At 42.0% G+C, this 20,804-nt stretch overlaps 1 long non-coding RNA gene across 1 annotated transcript; it reads left to right on the top strand.

Annotated features, from left to right (window-relative positions):
• Window positions 1-784: 784 nt before the first annotated feature.
• Window positions 785-20,516, top strand: LOC310704628. Its single transcript, XR_014524935.1, has 3 exons — window positions 785-1,043; window positions 19,237-19,288; window positions 20,420-20,516. It is a non-coding gene; the product is annotated as an uncharacterized lncRNA (long non-coding RNA).
• The last annotated feature ends 288 nt before the right edge of the window (window positions 20,517-20,804 follow it).

Raw genomic sequence — 20,804 nt, 5'->3', positions numbered from 1 at the left:
ATGGTAGCCAGTGAAAAGTCCCAAAACCGGACAATGCAAGGTGGGGAGAGGATGAGTTGCCCCCAGGATCCATTGGGTCCTAGACTGGTTTCACTGCCATTGTGCAACAGCATCGGGCCCAATCTGGGCTGAATTCTTGCTCCGGATCTGATACCCCCTTCCCCCCCGCTCTTGTTTCACCGCGACTGCTATGTGCAGCTGGGCTACAGATACAGCCATGGTCCTGTGGCTCTGTAAAACCCTGCTGACAAGGGGAAAAGGAGTTTTTGATTGTGCCCTTAGTGTACATAGTATTTCAGCCTAAAAATAAATCTCTCATTTATATAGGTCCCAGTTCTGTTATCCCAGCACATTCCTTGCTCGTGTTAAGTAGCGCTTTACTCTGCATGTTATATCTGGTTGTAACATTACATTTATGTATCTCCATTCTCTGGCTCTGCAAATACCCTAAAAAGTACTTAGGAGATAATTATTCCTAGCTTGTTTGCTTCTATGGATCGGATAGCCAGTGAGAGTGAGAAAGTGTCGCTTTTAAAGAGTAATTTAGCATAAGAACAAGAACAATCCTGGGCTAATAGAATTCCTGTGGTAAATAATTAACCTGTTGTTTACTCTGAGGGTGGATAAATGATACTTTTAAAAAGGGAAATTCTAACCTATTCAAATTATTTTCTGTTCAGCAGTTTAATTTGTTAGTGCCTGTTTTCTTCTAAAATAAAATGTGGAGTGATGAGGGGAATACCAACAAGGTCCAGTCTGTGGGTTTGGTACGTGCCAGCAGCCACCTGTGTATTTTGTCGATGAGGAGGCACTTCCTCAAGTGACCAGAAATGGAAGTGATAATTTTGACTGATAGGGAAGTAGAGCTTTAGCACAGAAATGATTCTCACTCAATCTGAAATTTCTCTAAGTGTCACTGTTAGGATCTATTTACTAATGGCAGTTGCACCTGGAATGAGGCACAGGTGCAGCTACTTTGATTATTCTGTCTCACTGCCCACAGACTTGAAGAAAGGAAGATAGAAGAGGCTTCTGACAAGCTAGTGAGTATTTCTGTTAGAGCAACTTGACTGCATTTACAGAGAGCTGTGGCTCTGTGGAATTTTATGCCCTCCAGATGTTGTTTTGCTCCGCCTCCCAACAGCCCCAGTAGGCATGGCTTACAATGTACATTTCTGGAGAAGGACAGGTCTTTTTACAGAACTTCCTTTCATTTAAAGCAGTATCATGCCACTTTGAATAGTCAAGGCTTCCACCAAAGGATCCTGGGAACTGGAGTTTGCTAAGGGTGCTGAGAGTTGTTAGAGGGCCCCTATTCCCTTTACAGATCTAGAATTACAGACCCATTTCTCTGATAAAAATAGGGACATCCTATTCCATAATAATAATTTTACTATTTACACTGTGAAGTCAGAGTTGCTCCAGTTAGGTAGCTTCCAACATATATAAAACATTAAACAAACTTCCCTATACAGGGCTGTCTTCAGATGGCTTGGGAGTAGGATAACTCTATACCCTCCCAACATTTCTCCAGTGAAAATAGGGACGTCCTAAGGGAAAGCAAGACATTCTGGGATCAAATTAGAAACTGGAACGGCTTCTGTAAATCTGGGACTGTTCCTGGAAAATAGGGACACTTGGAGGGTCTGGAATTACAGCTCAGAGTTCCCTCGGAAGGCAGATTAAACCACTCTGGGAACCTTCTCAGATTAAACCATGCTGCTCAGATTAAACCATGCTGAATGAAACTTTCATTTTGGCAGAAACTACTGGAACGTTTAACAGAAACAAAACAGCTGTTTTAGATGTTAATCATTTCCTTAGCTATTGTTTCCTCTGTCTCAGGAGTTAGATAAAATTCGTGCTGGTTGCATGAGCAGATCAATGAATATTCTAGTGAATGGAAAAGTACTGAAATTTCAGTCTCATGTGAGATTCCAAACTGAACGATCACAGAAGGAAAGTGATTATTTTTTGTCAAATCATTTAACTTTCTTGATGCCACAGTATGCTCGTCATGCACACACAGACGAGAAAGCTAAAAATAAAATAAAATAGGATTTTAAACACTGAGCTAATTCAAGCTGTTGAAGTAAGAGCTGAATCTTAAGGTGCTACCGAGATGAGTGTCTACGGTAGGATTCTTGCTCCTCATGAAGGCAGAGTTTTATATATAGGAGGGTCCACATGATGATCCCAAAGCCAGCCTGTATTTCCCCTCCCCCACAGCACTTACTATTTAATTCAGATTTACCCTTTCTGGAGAAAACCTTGCAAGTTTTAAAAAACCAAACAAACCCCTGTTGGCAATGACCTGTTTGTGAGATCTGAATGACTCATTTACAGTATGAATCCCCTTGCCTGGAAGAAACCTGAAAGTCATATCACTGTACTGAGTTATGGGACTATCATTCATTCATTCATTCATTCATTCATTCATTCATTCATTCAGACTTTATTGGCATAATCTGTGGACTAATATAACTTTGTAGAACTCTACCAATCTTTTCAATTCCTTTTGGAGAAGGGTGCGTGTATGAGTGCATAATCTTGCTTTCCTAAAACCAGGGCTGTTTTAAGCATACACGGTGCTGGGGTGCAAAGATCCACTCGGCGCACCCCCCCACCAGTTGCTCAGTCCCAAGCACACAGGAAGGCAGAGCTGGCTGGCCGCCTCAGCGTCTCGCTGACTCAGTCGCCCCCAAACTCATGGCGCAGAGCCGCCTGCATCAGAAGAGCCCACCGCGGTGCTTCGACCGACGAGCGGGCTCTTCCCTGGACTCTAGGCCTGGCGCCCCTGAGAGCCTGGTGCCCAGGTGCCCTACACCCCTCGCGCCCATGGGTAAGATGGCCCTGCCTAAAACTGCATTTTCCCCAATTGTTGGTGGATACCTCTCTCTCTCTCTCTCTCTCTCTCTCTCTCTCTCTCTCTCTCTCTCCTCCTCCTCCTCCTCCTCCTCCTCCCCCTTCACATTCATTCAAAAAAGTGGGTGTTATTGTGGGAGGAGAGAAAATGCAGTAAGTGGCCCCTGTCTCTGAGTAGCAACCAAGAGGGAGCGGAGTCTGACCTTCTTAGCTGCTATTAGAAACAGCCAAGGACACAGTTCAGAACATACTGTGCAGGCACATACCTGCCCATAAGGATATGAGCCTGTCCTTCATCTTGGTTGCTGCTTAGCTGTTCACTGTTTTGTGTCCTACCTCACAGGAAGACACTGTACTGTGTGACGTGACTGTTTCTGCTCCCTTGCTAGACACATTGGAAGGACAAGATTCACACGCAGAGGCTGATACTTTGTGGTTCCTTATCACGCAAGTGTCACATGGGTGCCTTGTGGTGCTAGTGTGGGAAGTGATCGCTTTGCTCCCCTCTCATCCTGTGACCAGATTGCATCAAATGTTACTGGCAAACAGAATGTGAGCAGCCATGCTGTGCCAAGGAGGATAAGATTTGGGCCTCAAAAGTTCTTCAGGGCTGGCATGATAAAATGCTGCACTTCCAGATGACCATATGCTGTGTAAATGCATTTGCAGTGGGGTGACAGACAGAACCGTCTAAGCTCATTTCCAGAATGCTGTTTTGTACAGTATATTAATCACACGTGGAAAATGCAGCAAAATGTTGCAGTATGGCAGTATGTGGAGAGCTACTCTACAGCATTCTGCACACTCCATTCTGTTCCTCCATCTACTCAGTTTCATTTCTCTCCAATGGTCAATCAGCATTTCATGCCCACTGCTCAAGCTCACCTATGACTGGGCTCCTTTTGGGGTGTGTATGTTTTCCTCAATATTTTTGTCTGGGGAATTTTTGTACTTCCACAAACCTTTGAATTTGACTGAGTCAGCTGACACCTTCCTTTTGTGAGTGGGCTTTTTCTTCACCGGGACCAGCTCTTGGATAATTGAGATAATTCATAGTATATCTCATTTCCCTAATTTCAACTCAAGTACTTCAGGTATTCTGTAAAAGAGCAGTATGCACTGAGGTGAAAAGGGATTTGGGGAGTTTTGAAATGATTTTGTAAATTCCCATTAAATAGCCCATTTCCCTTTTCCGTCCATCCAGCTTCTTGAACGTTCTTCCTACTCTACCTGCCCCTGCTTCTTCTTTTGTAGATGGAGTAGAGCCAAAATCTCACCGTAAAGGGCTGGACAATAAAATATTTCATTATCTTGGAAGTACAAGGGAAAATATGGCCACAGTTCTTCAGAGGTTGGGGGGGAGGAGCTAAATAGGAATGACTGGATAAATAAATGGTAAGGAAAGAAAATATATATTTCAAATAATAATTTTGTTTCCTTCCATCCTGCTTTGGATGGCTTGAAAGGAAATGAGAAATTAGGGGCTACGTTAGTCAGGAGAGGCAACCGTTGGCTGCCTAAAGTGTAGCGTCAGCTGGAGTGCTTTACCAGAGATCCGGACTTCCGCTCTCACATATCTTTCTTTCTCCGAGGACATCTGAGCCATAATGGCTGAAATATTCTAGTTCAAATATTAGTACAAGACAGCCTATTGAGATGAAAGAACTCATCCTTTTCTTCCTTAGGACTCCACTTCTGGCAGCAGCTGTAGCAAATCAATTGTAAAGTATGAGCAAAGGGAGTCTGACATGCTGTTCATATATTTCATATGCTAAAATGCATTTTAAACCCACCATTACTTCTCAAAGGGATTTTTTCTTTACAAGGCTGATGGATTTGGAAGGCTTCCTGTATAGACACACAGCCAAACTGACGTGTGAAATGTTTAGAGCTTCCAGGGTGGGGAAGGGGGGGTGGGGAATTTAAATGACACCAACACACACAAATGCCCTAATTTAGGAGTACTTTAAAGGGTACCCCTGACTATTAGGTCCAGTCGTGACCGACTCTGGGGTTGCGGCGCTCATCTCGCTTTATTGGCCGAGGGACCCGGCGTACAGCTTCCGGGTCATGTGGCCAGCATGACTAAGCCTCTTCTGGCGAACCAGAGCAGTGCACGGAAACGCAGTTTACTTTCCCGCCGGAGCGGTACCTATTTATCTACTTGAACTTTGACGTGCTTTTGAACTGCTAGGTTGGCAGGAGCAGGGACCAAGCAATGGGAGCTCACCCCGTCATGGGGATCTGAACCGCCGACCTTCTGATCAGCAAGTCCTAGGCTCTGTGGTTTAACCCACAGTGCCACCCGCGTCCCAGGAGTACTTTACATTTTTGTTAATCTGATATACACCTGAATACAACAACTCAGACATTCAAGAGAAATTTAAACAGGACTTCATTCAGGTGAATGTTTCATCTCATTGCCATAAAAGTCTGTGTATTTCAGAGATCACTTTGTGCCTTACTGATTGAACCAGCTGAATCAGGAAGACCAACAACACACCCAGACCCAGATCTCAGTGCTGTCTCAGAGCTCTGCAACTGGGAATCCCAGAGACAGCACTCCCTGATTCAGATTCCTCTGGGAAAGTGACCTCCTTTACACCAGGGGCCTAATACTCTACTGGACTTGCTCAGCCAACACTTAAAACAAGAGTTGACTGAGAGAGGAGAAAATGCTAGACCCATACCAAGGCAGGGGTGTCAAATTGAATAAAACATTTGGAGGGGGGGTCCAGGGAAGCCCTGTTCTGCATAAATGATCACATGATGTGGTGCACGCACACACACACCCTTCAACCTGAAGCAACCTGAACCTGCTCTGGAGATTAAGATGAAGATCACAAGACTGGGTTGGGGGAAAGACTGCGTCCCCAGCTTTTGTGTTGGAATGAGGAAGAAAAGAAAGGAAAGGAGGTGAAATAATGAGAAGTGAAACAAAATGGAATGAAACAACGGGGGAAACCTATGAGGACATGTTCTACCCAGTTCTTGCTGCTGTGTTCTGAAGCCTTTAGCAGTTTCATTCATACTCTCATCTGTACAGTCTGTATGGGAATACTATCCCAGAGCCCTGAAGACATGTTCATTCTTTTCAGCATTCATGTTATTGCATGCTTTGCAGAAGAGTACAGTCCTGCCACATACCTATGTGCAGTCATAAACTATGGTCAGATCTATACACACAATATACATCATGGGTAGGCAAACTAAGGCCCGGGGACCAGATCTGGCCCAGTCGCCTTCTAAATCTGGCCCGTGGGTGGTCTAGGAATCAGTGTGTTTTTACATGAGTAGAATGTGTGCTTCTATTTAATATGCATCTCTGGGTTATTTGTGGGGCATAGGAATTCGTGTTTTTTTTAATAAAAAAAATAGTCTGCCCCCCCACAAGGTCTGAGGGACAGTGGACTGGCCCCCTACTGAAAAAGTTTGCTGACCCCTGGTATACATTGCTCTTGTGAATGGGTTTTGCTATCTGCGGGTTTTGTATGAGTCACTCAGCAGGTGAAAAGGTGTAATTTCCTATGCCTAAATTTGATGCACACACTCTCCATATCCTGGTGGCTGTTAAGCAAGCTTCATGAATTTCTTGATGTGTGCTGCTTGCAGCAACCAATTTATGCATCATTAGATTTTGCAATAATTGGTTTGTATAGCTTTCTTTCCAACAAGAAAAGCAATTTTCCTAGCATCACATTTTATGTAAGTGTGCTATTAGTCATATGCCCCAGCCAGTATATTTGACTTGTTTGTTGTCTAATGTTTCAGGTGAAAACTATTTAAGATTTATTTTGTAATTTTCAGCATGCCAATGTAAAACATATAGGTTTTGCCTATCTTTTGCCATCAGGTTAGAATAAATTGCTTCTTGATGCAAAATGGATGTCAAGTGTTGAAACTTTCCCATGACTGATGAGCCAAGGGCCATATATACCACCTTCCTCCTCTTCTTTTTGATGTCACTTTTCTGCCTAGGGTTTGCATTCCATATATTATTGTGGATTTTGCTTCCCAATTTGTCCTGCTTTCATGTCACTATTGTGACACGGAGGAATGCACAAATAGTTATCAATTATATGAGAACATTATTTACTCTGTTTTCCCTCAAAACAAATAAATAAAGAAACAATAAATTCTTGTATTGCAGCAGGTTGGACTAGATGGCTCTCATGGTGCCCTCCATACATTATTGGACTACAGTTCTCATCATCCCTGACAGTTGATGATGCTGATGGGAAATGCAGTCCAGCAGCACCACGAGGGCATCCCATTGGCTACCCCCAGGGCATTGGTTCTGGATGTACGTAGCTGCTATGACCAACTGGCTGTTTCATAACTGGAAATTGACATGAGACACATGTATTCCATAGTATTGACCAAAGGAAGAACAATATAGTGCTTGTATACCACATAAATCTGATACAGGTATGTAATGCATTTATTTTGCTGGTCAATTTTGAAACATTCAGGGTTGTTTTTTTTTTATCAGGAACCTAAAATCTGCCAACTCCACTGAGTGCAAAATACAGAATTAAAGGATCTTGAGCCAAGGATTATGTTTTGAGTGACAGAATAGAATGGTACCCACAGTCCTCCCACATAAAAAAAATCTACTCCAGATTAACTCGTGTTTTCACTTCAGCAGTGTAATTTTTTGGCAAGGGAGTCATTTTGTTGTTTGAAAAACTGGAAATCAGAAATCCTAGTTCATCTACTGTCAATCACCCAGAGATCTACCAATAGTCTTAAGTTTACGTTCTATAAGCCTTGGTCTAGGGCAGGCCGCAAGATGAAGCAAGGAGAATGTCATATCAGTCAATTGCCCTCAACTACCTTAACCTTAAAGGGCTGTTGGGAGGATAAAAACAGGGTGAGGAAGAACCATGCATGCTGCCCTGTGGTCTTCGAAGGAAGGGATTGGATAAAAATGAAATAAATAAATTGACAGCGCAGTCCTATGTATGACTGCTCAGAGGTTCAATTGGACTTAATCCCGGGCAGATGTGTAAAGGATTGCAGACCAAGGTTCTATTGTCAGGTATTGGGAAGACTGATGAATATTATCTGTAGCAGAAAGGGCTATGGTTTCAGCAACAGTGAAATAAAATAGTTTATGCTTGCTTTTAAAACAAACCTTATTGTTTCATTTTCTTCTGTTTACCACGAGATGTCACTCTTCTACCAATATAGCATCATGCTGCAGGCCATTTTACAATCATTACCCTTTCTGGTATTTTTAATAGCTTTTTTCAGAGCATATGTATATGGATTATATAGGTTTAGTTGCAATAGAAATGGAGATGATGGCAAAACTGTCAAGGAGCAAATCAAAAGGATGTCTTTGTGATATTCATAATAAGCCAGAGGAGACCGACAAGCTGTCTATTTTGATCTCTCTTTGTGTGAAGGCATACAGTACAATCATACCTAAGACATTTGGTTCTCTCACATTTCCACCCCTTTGGCTCTTTCTTCCTGGATTAAATATAGCTCGAAGAAAGCCCTCTCTTTTCAGAAAAAATGTCATTTGTGGGCACCATATTTATTGGCTTCTTCTGTTTCAGAAGACAATGAATGTCTTGTCCTTTCTCCAACATCATGAATGACATTATGTTGTTATTATGATGTACTTTCAAATGTGACAGTGCTGTGACCTTGAAGTTCCCATGTTGTTCACCTTGGCATTACCGAATGAATGGTGCACTTTTTATTAATCAGAGTTAAGGACAAGACAAAATGAACCACCATGCGAAGGCTTTGCATGACATAAACACCTACTAGTTGGATGCCATTCCTGTTTAATTCAATGTCACTGAGTTCTTGTCCACAAACAGCCACAAACAATTGTTTTCTATGGTGTGGGGTAAGTTTGAGCTGCTGTGCTCGCTTAACTGTAATTAGGGGGTGATGAATGTAAAGACCTGTGAGAGCATGTGCCACTTACATGTTCAGTCTGCTGCTGAAAAAGTAAACCTATGTGCTGGGGCCATTGGTGAACTGGAATTTTCTTCAAATATATAGTTTTATTATATTTACGGGGCTGGCCCTACCTAGAGGCAGAGTGAGGCAGTCACCTCAGACGGCAAATGCTGAGAAGTAGGGAATAGGCAGAGCTGTGTGTCACATGTCTGCTTTGTGCCTTTTAAAGTAGCCTGTTGTGCTCAGGTGCAGTGGAGGAAGTGTCAAAGAAAGATTCAGTTGCCCGCCTGATAAATCTTTGTATGTGATATGGGGTGTGTGGGAGTTACCATCTTATCCTTCATCTCAGGCAGGTAGAAAATGTCCTGGGTAAATAGGACCAGGTGTATAGGGACTTGGATCTCCTCATAAATACTGTTTTTTCTGTGTGTGCATCTCTAGGAGATTTTAGATTATTTTATCCCCGAGGGAAAAAATAAGGAGGAAATGATCAGGAAGGAAATAACTCTGAGAGGATGGGAGGATAGGGTAACTTCAGGAGATGTTTGTTTGCTTATTTATTCCATTTAAACCTGGCTTTCCATAAATATTGCCTGAGGCATCTGCATAAAATGAGGTTGGTGACCATATCTAGATCCTGGACCACAGGTTGCTCTCATGTTCCCATTTTTATCTCTCAGAATTCTGGGGTTGAATCATAGTCAATGTTGGTTTTAAGCCCTGACTTAATCAACTGGACGCATTGGAAATAGGCTGCCTAAAGGTCTGTTTTGAATCCCCCCAACAAGTATTCAGAGATACAAACAAAGAGCATCATTCATAACCAACCTCAGAGACCCAGGGAGGCATAAGCCAAAAATAAAAATCTCAGGTAACCAATCTGAACAGGTTCTACTAGAAATGACAGAACTGTTTTTAACATGTGAAAATGAATCTTCATACCCTTGGGGGTATGAAGGAAGAAATGAAGGAAGGAAAAATTATTAATCAATTAATAAAATTATTAATCAAGCCTGGAATTAGGACAAGTTATGGGATACAAGATCAGGAGGACTAAGTGTGGATGCACTGATCTCCTATTTAAAGAAACCCATGATATCACTACAAATAACTGACAGTTGCTATGCGGAGTTGCTGTAGCACACAGCTATAGCAACCACCTTTGGAGAGGTAGAAAGTGCTTTTGAAGACAGAGATGCAGGCATACATCCACATCCATATTGCTCCTCTGTTCAAGAGAGTTTTGAAGAAGAACCACAAGGAAGCTAGGCACTGATTGGAAGCATGCAGTGTCCTTCCACCATTAAGGCATTCCAGCGTGCTGTGTACTGAGGTGGCTGCTTCCTAAGGATCACCCCAGGAGTTATGTTGAGCAAAGCAGTTTTCATTGCGGCAGATTTTCAAAAGGGCAAATAAAAACTTCTGTTATCCGAAGTCTTTAAATACCATGTTTGTCCTTGAAAAGCTATTACTTAGCCCTCTAGCCATAACAGTGGCTTTTAGTGGTGAAGGATGGTGTGAAGCCGGGAAGAGTGTTGGGCAGATAAATTACATTCAAACTTCGGCAGTGCTGAAACATTGTAGTAATGGGTGGTGTTCATGAGAGATGGAGGATAGTGTGACTTGATGTCCATTATCACTTCAATACTGTACCACATTTGTCAGAGAAATATAGTATTCTTGTTTGACATTATGTGAAAGACAAATTCCTCATAAAGGGCAGAGAGTAAGCAGCAGAAACAAGATAGTTCCATGGGGCCTGGTGTCCTGCCTGAGCCACTAAATAATTCTTCACACACAATATTTTTGGGGCGGGACAGGGCAGGGAAAACGTTACGAATGCTGACTGAGTAAGCCCAACCATCTTTTTTTTGTTAGAGAAATTACAGGTAAGTGGTCCAGGATGAGCAGCAGGTGTCATTTACCTCTCTGCCCTGTGGCCTTGAAAACCCTTCCTCATTAGGTTGACCCACTCTGAGCCAACCCAGGTACCACCCACTCCAAAGTTGTTGGGGTTGGAACTACAGTTTAATAGGCTGGGTTTTTTTAGTTTGTTTTTTTTAGGAACCCTAATTAACCGTACAGGCAGTAGGCCTGTGTGTGTGGGAGATGTTACATCTCTTTGGTTTCACTCCCCACCAAGAGCAGGGGCAGATCCTGCATACTGATACTTCAGGCATGGGCCTCAGGTAGGAATGAGAGTCAGGCAGCTCTTTCCTTATGGGAAGACACAGCTGGTGGTCAGGTGTTTTCCTACCTGATGTTTCTCTTTCCTCCCTGTTGCCTCTTCCCTGACAGCCACAGATAGCTCTTGGCAGTGCTATTTTTCTAGAAAAAAGGATGCTGGAACTCACCATGAATGCCTACCTTGTTCTCTTAGAATGCTAATAGTGCCCACCTGAGAGGTGCTGGAATTGAGTTCTAGTGAGTTCTGGCTGGGAAAAAGCACGGGCTCTTGGTCATTCAACCCAGCCTTTAAGCAATGTGTGTGTATCTGTGACTAACATGTCCGATGCCTGAATACCTTTGAATATGCCCAATTTGACTTGAGTCTTGTCCAGATGTGGGGCACAGCACTAGTATTTACCCCTTCTCACATCTGCAAAAATATATTAATATTTTATCAACCAAACTGGTTCATTTAAATGATACATCCTTTCAGAAGCCCAGAGTGGTATTTTAGGCACACAGCAGCTTCATTGAATTGGCAAGGGCATTGTCATGGAAGCCTTAATGGGCAGTCTGTCCAGTAAGCAATGTATGGACATTTAGAGCTTTCCTCCCCCAAAACAGAACAGCCATAGGCAACTCCTGTGCAGTTCCACTAATGATTAACCAATATAGTGACATTCCACACCATCATCCTGCACACTTCATAGCTGCATGTGGGAAACTGGGCATTATGGGGTAGACAGAGAATGGTGGTGGGGATTTGAAGCTGGCTATCCCACACTCAGACCCAATAACTTTGTCAGGGCACCACACTGGCTTTACTATTTGTAACTACTATATTAGTTAACATTTTGATATCCTATGGAAGCTAGCCTATAGGGTAAGTCTACGCAGAATACAAGGATGGGAACAATTGTTGTACACAGTTTCCCCAAGGGAAAAAAGTCGAAGGGCTTCCCTATACAGCAATCTAAGTCATCTTTTTATTTGTATTGCTTCTAAAATGAAATTCTTCTGAGTGCAATTGACATATTGACACTGTTAATATATGTGCTTCCAAGTAATGGGAGGCAATGTAATTAACTATGTTGAAGAGAAAATGTGAAATAACTGGAAAAGGAGCAAGCTTATTCTCTTTATGAAAAGAAGGTGACATCCATACTCCTCTGACAGGCTTTATAAAAACGGAGCAAACTTTTCAACCTCTGTGCCGTACGTTTGATATCGGCTTCCTTCAGAGGCAGTTGTTTGTTTAATAAGTTACAAGTGGGGGCCCGGTAAAGACCAACTTAACTTTTGCCTTGGTCAGGGTCAGAGCTACTTTTGAGTACATCTGATACTGGTTCTCTAAAGATGTGCATGAGTCACTTCAGCCCAAGTAGACTTTTGCACAATATTGTGTGGGTGGGTGTATACAAAGTACAAACACACACACACACACACACACACACACACACAGACAGACATCCTGTATGACAGTTCATTCTTGTTGAAAGCAGAACTTGCAAGGAATATACTTTTGAATAATGAAGAAATTCTAAGTCACAAAATTATTTGTACCATTAGTTCTTAAGAGAAATATTTGAAACTCTGTTTCTTAAAATCTGTATTTCATTCACTATATTATTCTGTATTATACACTGCCAACTCTGTTATTTCAGATTTATTAATATGTTTATTTTCTGCTTTCCATAACAAATAAACAAATCTTAAGGTGATTTACAACACCAAAGCACAACACAATAAAATAATACTTTACAACAGGGGTGGGGAACCTTTTTGGTCTTGTGGCCCAATCTTTATCTCACCCGTCCCAGTGAGCCAACTTTGACAGTCGGGTTTTCTTAATGTTTTTGTGTTTTTAATTGATTTTTGTTTGTATTTTATTCTGGAATACATTTTGGGGTCTAGTGCAGATCAAAATGCAGGATAGAAGTAGAATAAAATAAAATAATTATTTAAACAATGTGCAAAATATTAGTGGACTATCTCTTAAGGAAATTCCCCTTGGGCCATTTCTATCTCACATCATCTACAAAGGGGGCTTCCAAGATTTCGCTGAGCCATGACTGAGATGGTGTACCAACACAGTCATGCACACATACAAAATGAATAATTGAGACTGAGTGAGAAAGCACCATGGTCACATAGTTCTCATTTGTATTCTTGGCACAGAAGTGGCCAACACCTCAAAACAACTTCTAACACGTAACTAGGTGCTTCACATCAGGAGTGAGTGGCAGGGTAGGCTGTTTTGCATTGGAAAATGATACATTTCCCGCATCTTTCTGGCGTGCTCAAACCAACAAAGCAGGGAAGTATCTCTGAATGAGTGTGTAGTAAACTCTCATTTAGAGTGCTTTGAACAGAAAATGATACAGATTAAAAAATGAGAATCCCAAGAAAAACAACAATATAACCATACACAAATTCTGCATCTTCCCAGAGCACTCAAACAGAAAAGCAAGAAGCACTTCAAGAGGTGTGCACAGTAGATGCTAGTAGGCACCTTCAGAGTGCTTTGAACAGAAAATGATATGGATGAAAAAAAGAGAAAAGGACAGGAGAAAGAAAAATGCATGTACAAATTTGACAGCTTTTGAAAGCCAAATGAAAATTAGTCTTCTTCTGGACAAATACCCCCTTCCCTACCCCATCTCTTCCACAATCATACAAGGACCAAATGCCTCCACATAACTTGTCTCCAATAATCATTGTATTCCACAAGGAGTATCTCTCTGGGTTAACACAGAGAATGATGAATAGCAACCTTTTTTCAGGTTATGTATCTTGTCAGTTTGGGATTTCTAGGGTGTACCTAGGATATAAGTGGGGTGCAGTCCAGAGAGAATGATCTTAAGGCACATAATGCAGTTCTACCAGTAAAAGCTAAGCTGCTCAGGCCACATACACTGTCTATCTCAGAAGCCTTCTGCAATTTTGTTTATTTTAAGGGAGCTTTCACACATTTCCTCATGACTTTGGGTATCAGTATAGTGTTGCCATATTTCATAAAGTGAAAATCCAAACACAAACAAATTGTTGACCTTTTCTAAGAAAATTCCCAAGATTGTTGAGCCATTTGGGGGAAATAACCCAAGTAGTTGAGCTTTTTCTGGGGGGGGGACACAAAAAGTCCCCAGGTTTTTTGGTTATGTTGCCGAAAATCCAGGATAAACAGACACTTTGCACCCCCCCCATCAATTTATATCCCAGTACTGGCAACCCTATATCAGTATTCACACCCAGGTGAAAAGAACTGGGCTGAAACAAACATCATATTGGCATACTTTTACTTTTGTTTATTTTTCTTCATTTTCTCCACCATTTTTCTTTCATCTTCAGGTGATGATACAAAATGGATCTGTTTATATGAATGTATGTTTATTATTATGGCTAAACAGCCAGCATAATCTGCTATATGATATTTATGATATTTATCCCTTCTACCGTGATGCAATTCCCTCCCAAATCTTCTTGCCATGAGTACCACTATTATCTCTGTGTTCTGCCGTGTAATCAGACTCCCACTACATGTCTGCTTCCTTTCCCACAAATAGGCTTCCGTATCCCTTATTCTCAAAAGCCAAACCCTGAACCAAACGTTTCCTTTCTATCCTTTGTCCCTGAACTTCTTGTGTTCTGCTTCTTGCAGCTGCCTCAACTTTCCATCCATTAACTCCAGTCTTGACCCTCTCTAAGTTGGCTTTTGCCCTCAGCACTTAACCCAATATGCCTCTGCCAAAAGCACTGTTTGTCTTCAACTGTTAAGCTGAAAATTCTCAGCTCATCCTCATCCTCCTTGACCTCTCTGCTGCCTTTGATCCACCAGATCACCCTCTCTTACTTGACTCCTTTTATTCCCTAGGAGGTTTCATGATGCTGTCCCCAGCCAGTTCTTTCCCTACCTAATGGCTTTTTTGGTGTAGCAAGGTACTGGAACTCACCAGCACTCCTCACTCCGGGTTGTGGTGGGGACTGGGTTGGACTGGCTGCAAATACAGTGGTACCTCGGTTTACATATGCCTCAGGTTACAGACTCCACCGACCCAGAAATATTACCTCGGGTTAAGAACTTTGCTTCAGGATGAGAACAGAAATTGTGCTCTGGTGGCGTGGCAGCATCAGGAGGCCCCATTAGCTAAAGTGGTGTTTCAGGTTAAGTACAGTTTCAGGTTAAGAACAGACCTCCGGAACAAATTAAGTACTTAACCAGAGGTACCACTGTACTGGAATTCACTGGTAGTGTTAGGCACAAGACTGTCCTTCCTTGGAGGTTTTTAAGCAGAGGTTGGATGGTCATCTGTCATGTGTGATCTACAATTATGATAGGTACTGTATACTCCCCACTTGACCAGACAGCCAACTAGAGCATGGGTAGGCAAACTAAGGCCCGGGGTCCAGATCTGGCCCAATCACCTTCTAAATCCAGCCTGCCGACAGTCTGGGAATCAGCGTGTTTTTACATGAGTACAATGTGCCCTTTTATTCAAAATACATCTCTGGCTTATTTGTGGGGCTTGCCTGGTGTTTTTACATGAGAAGAATGTGTGCTTTTATTTAAAATGCATCTCTGGGTTATTTGTGGGGCATAGGAATTTGTTCACCCCCCCAAATATAGTCCGGCCCCCCACAAGGTCTGAGGGACAGTGGACTGGCCCCCTGCTGAAAAAGTTTGCTCACCCCTGATCTAGAGTAACAGCTGCAGCCAGCTGGGGATGGCCAGGCATAACCCGGAAGTAACACCCAAATGGTCCGAAGAGGTGAGAGAGTGGAGAAAGCAGCCACAGAACGAAGATGAAAGAGAGAGGTGGATCCTGGGGAGGCAGGCGTGCAGTTTAAGACAAGCCTGGGGACTGCTCACTGCCAGGGAGTACAGGAGTGTTGACCAGATGACTCCAAGACACTTGGGGCAGTGAAACAATAGCAGAAACCGCACCCCACCCTCCATTGCAGCTTTCAGTCTAGCAGGCATTAGGTGACCTGAGGAGACCCTTATTACTCTGTACCAGCCTGCTGAATGAGGCCCATTCATCCCAGCACCCTGTTCTCACATTGGCCAACCAGATGGCCATGGGAAGCCCACAAGAAGAACCTGAGCGCAGCATCACTCTCTCTTTCTCAGCCTCCTTCCTGTCTCCCTTTATCTGCTGCCTTGGAATCAAGGTAGCTACTGGCCATTGGCTAGTGTGTTGTGCTAGTGGAACATGGAATCTTCAGTTTAATTAAATATGTTTTAATAGCGCAGCGACTGAATATACGATTACTGACTGCAGAAATATTATTTTTGCTGTTTTGATGTTTACCCTAAAGGAAGAAATAAAACAAAGTTCTAAATAACAGTTTTAAATAAACTCCTCCACACCTGCAAAATGGATCTGCAGGAACAGAAATCACATAGCTACTGAGCTGATGCAAATGCTTCCTTGAATCCCCTTTCACAAGGGGCGGCAGCTTCTGGAGGCCAAGCCGTTTGGGCCCCCCTGAATATATGGGCATGAGTAGGGACTGGCCCCCCAATGTCCAAAAGTGTGTAGGTGAAGCACAGAGTCGAGCGGCGTGTGGTGCAGCCCCAGTGGCTGGCCCCACCTCCTCCTGCCACAGAGGGGAAGGAGGGTTACAGCAGCCTCCCATGGGTGGCAGTGCCAGAAGGAGTTGGAGGAGGAGCTGCCAACCATTGAAAGTGCATAGCCATGTTCAGCTCCACCCCTGGCTCCTCCCGATGTCCTGATATCCTGTTTGGGATGTTGGGATGTTGCCATCACATGTGACGTCATGCATGCAACGTTGCTCCCCCCCCCCATCGTCCTTGCAAGCTGGCACCTTAGCCTTTCACTATGGACTTTGTTCACACAGTTGGACCAGAAAGCATTCTTAGCAAACCTCTGCGATGATGACAGAGTGCAGGAAGAAAGCAATCTTTGGCACAAAACATTTTGCAATTAGCAAATTGGTACTGCAATGGTATCCTGCTTTTATATTAGTTCAGAATTAATTCTGCTTCTTCCTAGTGCCTGCAGACAACCACATTTGAGCTAAAAGAACTGTGTATTTATTTATCTTCACCCGACCTCACTTCTGTTTCTCATTCTCTGTGTGGGCCTTATATGGCAACATTTAATACCAAACAAAAAAAAAATCCATTGTTTGGTGGTGGTGGTGGTTGTTAAACATTACTTTCAGATAAAACCTGATCCTGGTACTCAGTAACATGATCTCTAATCAACTGTCAGTATTGCCCTCTCCTCATTCTTTCCCTTCCAATTCCACTGTGTGGAATTTATGTGAATTAGATCTAACTTTCACATTTTCTGGTCTAGTTGTAAGTGAGCAATGTGTTTCTCACCGATCTGTGCTTTTTAAATGGTTGTACCCCTACAGAATCATAAAACCAGGGATTTGTATTTCTGTTTTCCTTAGCTTTAAACCACTAGTGTGATATTGTTAAATATTTAATTGCAAATCAGTGTTCACAAGACCAATGTTTTTGGTTGCACTTGTTAAAATCTACCACTGGCAGGCAGGCAATGCATGACTCATGCCTCTGAGACTTGAAGGTAATGTAATCTCCTTTTGAACTCTGCAAAAGCTTCCACGTAAAGATACTGAAGGTCACTATCACCTTTGCTAATGATTTCCCCAACTATCTCTCTGTTAATGAGTTCTTTTTAGTTCATTTAAAAGCCTACTGCTTTCCAGTTCTAAAATTGTGTTAACTCACATGAAGACAGTGAGTGAGGTTTAGCAAGCTGTGGAGACTTCCCATGCATTATCAAGAGCAGATAATGGATTCACAGACAGCATTGTTTTTACTACACTGAGTATGTGTATGTGTGCATTCATACACATGCAGATGAATGAGTGTGTATGACAGATAATTGCCTTATTTAGTAATAACCTTGTGTGTCTAGAGTCTAGACCATAGACAAGCCATCAAAGATCAAGGTCAAGGACCTGCTATTCTTGGAATCCAGGTGGAAAGTATATTTTTAAAAATGCTAACATCCTGTCACTGTTGCATTAATGAAAAGCAAGGATTTGTCCTTACTTTTATCCTGTTACCCTTGTCTCTCCCTTTCCTTCATCCTCCACTCTCTATACCTATATTGTAACCCTGACTTGGTCTCTCTCTCTTTGGTCTCTCTCTCACAACTCATCAGGGCAGTAGCCACTTTACTGAGCTACCCATTATCTATCTTCTGGTTGTTCTCCAGGGTCTATTAAACCTTGCCCATCATCTCAGTTGTCCATCATCTGAGTTGTTAAACTGCCTCAAAGGTTTTAACTAAAACAGAAACCCTTGCCCATCTTTAGCTAATTAAAGTCACTGTTAGCTCTGAAATTCGTTTTGAGGGCAAGCCTCTGAGATACATCTGTTGGCTGTTCCCCTCCTTTCTACATATTCATCAAAAGAGCTGAAATAAGTTTCCATATACATACAACTGCCTGTTTGTATGCACTTCCATGTGACTAGGAAATTTGATCATTTTATGCTCACATGGAAGAGCCCAAGTGTACATGCACAGAAGTCCCTCTCAGATGTTTTGGGAGGTTTCTTACCCAGCGGCAGCAACTTCATGCCTGCAGTTTTCAGACCAACTCTTCACAAAATGTTAGGGGAGATTATTAGGTGTTTATTTTTAATCCCCTCAAAACTGTAATTGCTGTCCTTGCAGGAAAACCACTGCAGCTATTCTTCTGAAATGCAGCGGGATCCATGCTCTCAAAAGGGACATGATCTTACCTGCAAACATCACCCAATTCTGCCCTAACATAAAAAGGCATTTCATTTTTTAAAAAATAAATAAATTTAGAATACTCAGCAGTCAGTCAGCACAAAAGTCGCTGGACCTATTTTTCTGTAATAAAGTTTGCATTGTTGCTGTTATACTTCAGAGTAACTTCATTATATGTTCTACTTTGAGTCATAAAAAATGAAACCTAGGTGTCACATTGTGATTTTTGAACAAGGGAAAAATTACAATTTTAACTAAACTAATGAGTAATGAGTTGTAATCAGCTTAGGACCTTGTCCAATTTATTTCATTAGGGCCTATGTTCAACTAAGTCTGGATCTAGGCTTAAGTTATACTGAAAATGTTAAGTATGAATAGCTTTATATTTAAATCTTCCTCGACCTCTCTTCTCATCTCCCCAGTCTGTTATAAATACAGTAGATACCAAATTCATTTTTTTACACATACTATTTCTGTTCCCATGTTTTGTGGTGAACTTCTCAAGGGAGTTTGTAAAGTTCCCACTTTTGCTTACTTCTAGATTCTCCTCCTGATGTGTGTCATAGCCATTTATGGTTCTTCCTCCATGACAGGTTTGTAAACGAGTTCTCTTTGGCCTTGGGGTATTGTGGATGGGATGTGAAGTGGCAGAGACTCTGGTCCCCATCACAGTGATATTTTACAAGCCTTCATATGATAGCCAGGATTTTATTTCTCTCTACCCCCACCCCCACCTTACAATAGCTGATACTCAGAGTTGTCCCTATTTCTTTCCAACTCTGAAATCCCTCTAATAAAATACTTACTTTCCCATCATTTTTTAAAAAATGTGTCCAGTCTTCTCACTGCCCTGTGGCAAGCACACTGCCTTGTCCTCCATCACACATCATAGATTACAGATCAAGACGTTTGTTTATTTCCCTAGTCATAAATGCTGGGTTAGGAAGTAATGAATGACAGGGTCTGAAACTGAAGGCTCTGCAGAAAAGTAACAATGCATTACTTTTTAAATCTGCCTCTATTATTACCCCTAGTTTACCTAAAAATGAAAACAGAACAAAATGTCTCATCCTTCTTTTATTTTGGACGTGATGAAAATTATAGACAGAACCCCAATAGTGACTTTTTCACAGTATCAATAGATCCTTAGTACTATGGAGAACTTCCAAACAAAACTAGCTGTACCAGTGTATTCGGGTTAGATCATAACTAAGCTTCTTTGTTGGTTTCTCCTTCCCCTTGCATCACCCCTGTTTCTCAAAAAAAAAAAAAAAAAATCTAGCTAATGACAGGCAGCACATATTGGTAAAAAATATTACCCCACTTTCATGGTTGAGCTGGAGACCCTGCTGGACCTTAGTTCTCTCCACAAACAGAAGGAGCCTTCTGTTCACCAAGGGCTAGTCAAGATCCAAGTATTTGTGGCAGGCCAGCACCTATAAATCTTTCCTAATCTATTCCTGACAATTTAATATTTGCTTACTTAAAGACAGTGGCTTTCAAACATCTCCTAAAGGGAATGTTTCTCTTATCAGCTAGACTGCTGAGAAGCCCATGATTATATCTGCCACAGAGTTTGTGAATGTTGTAGCATATTCCAGAATCCATTTCTGAAACAAATTAGCGTGAGGGTCAGAACAGGCAATACAGTGCATTCTGACATAGGGTAGGTCAAGTTGACCTTCAGAGAAGTTTAACTACCATTATTTTTCTTTGCATTGAAGAAAACCCTGGTAAGCTTCAAAGAAGCGTCCAGAACTCTCCAGAACACAGTTTGAGATCCATTGAGAGAAGAGTATAAATGGCTCCCCTGGTAAGATGTATTTCAGAACCTTGCTCTCTCTCTCTCTGCAAACAGCAGAATCATATTCTTTCTGTGAAAATAACACTTTTCACCCATTTTATTTGTAATACTCGTTTTTCCTGGGAACATTTTATCTTGACACATTCTCTCAAGGAAATCTCACTTTGGGAGCTGAGTTTTCATATTAATTTTTAAGGGTGTATTCTCCCCCCCCCTTTTTTAAAGTAGCCATGCTATTATTCTGTTGTCGCATACATTTTGAATCATACTCCATTTCCCATACAGAAGTCCCCCAAAAGACACAT

The sequence above is a fragment of the Podarcis liolepis genome, assembly GCF_965112155.1.
Source record: "Podarcis liolepis genome assembly, chromosome: 4".
Classification (NCBI taxonomy): Eukaryota; Metazoa; Chordata; class Lepidosauria; order Squamata; family Lacertidae; genus Podarcis; species Podarcis liolepis.
The sequence above is the reverse complement of the archived record's forward strand: the minus strand, read 5'-3'. Positions and strand labels throughout refer to the sequence as shown.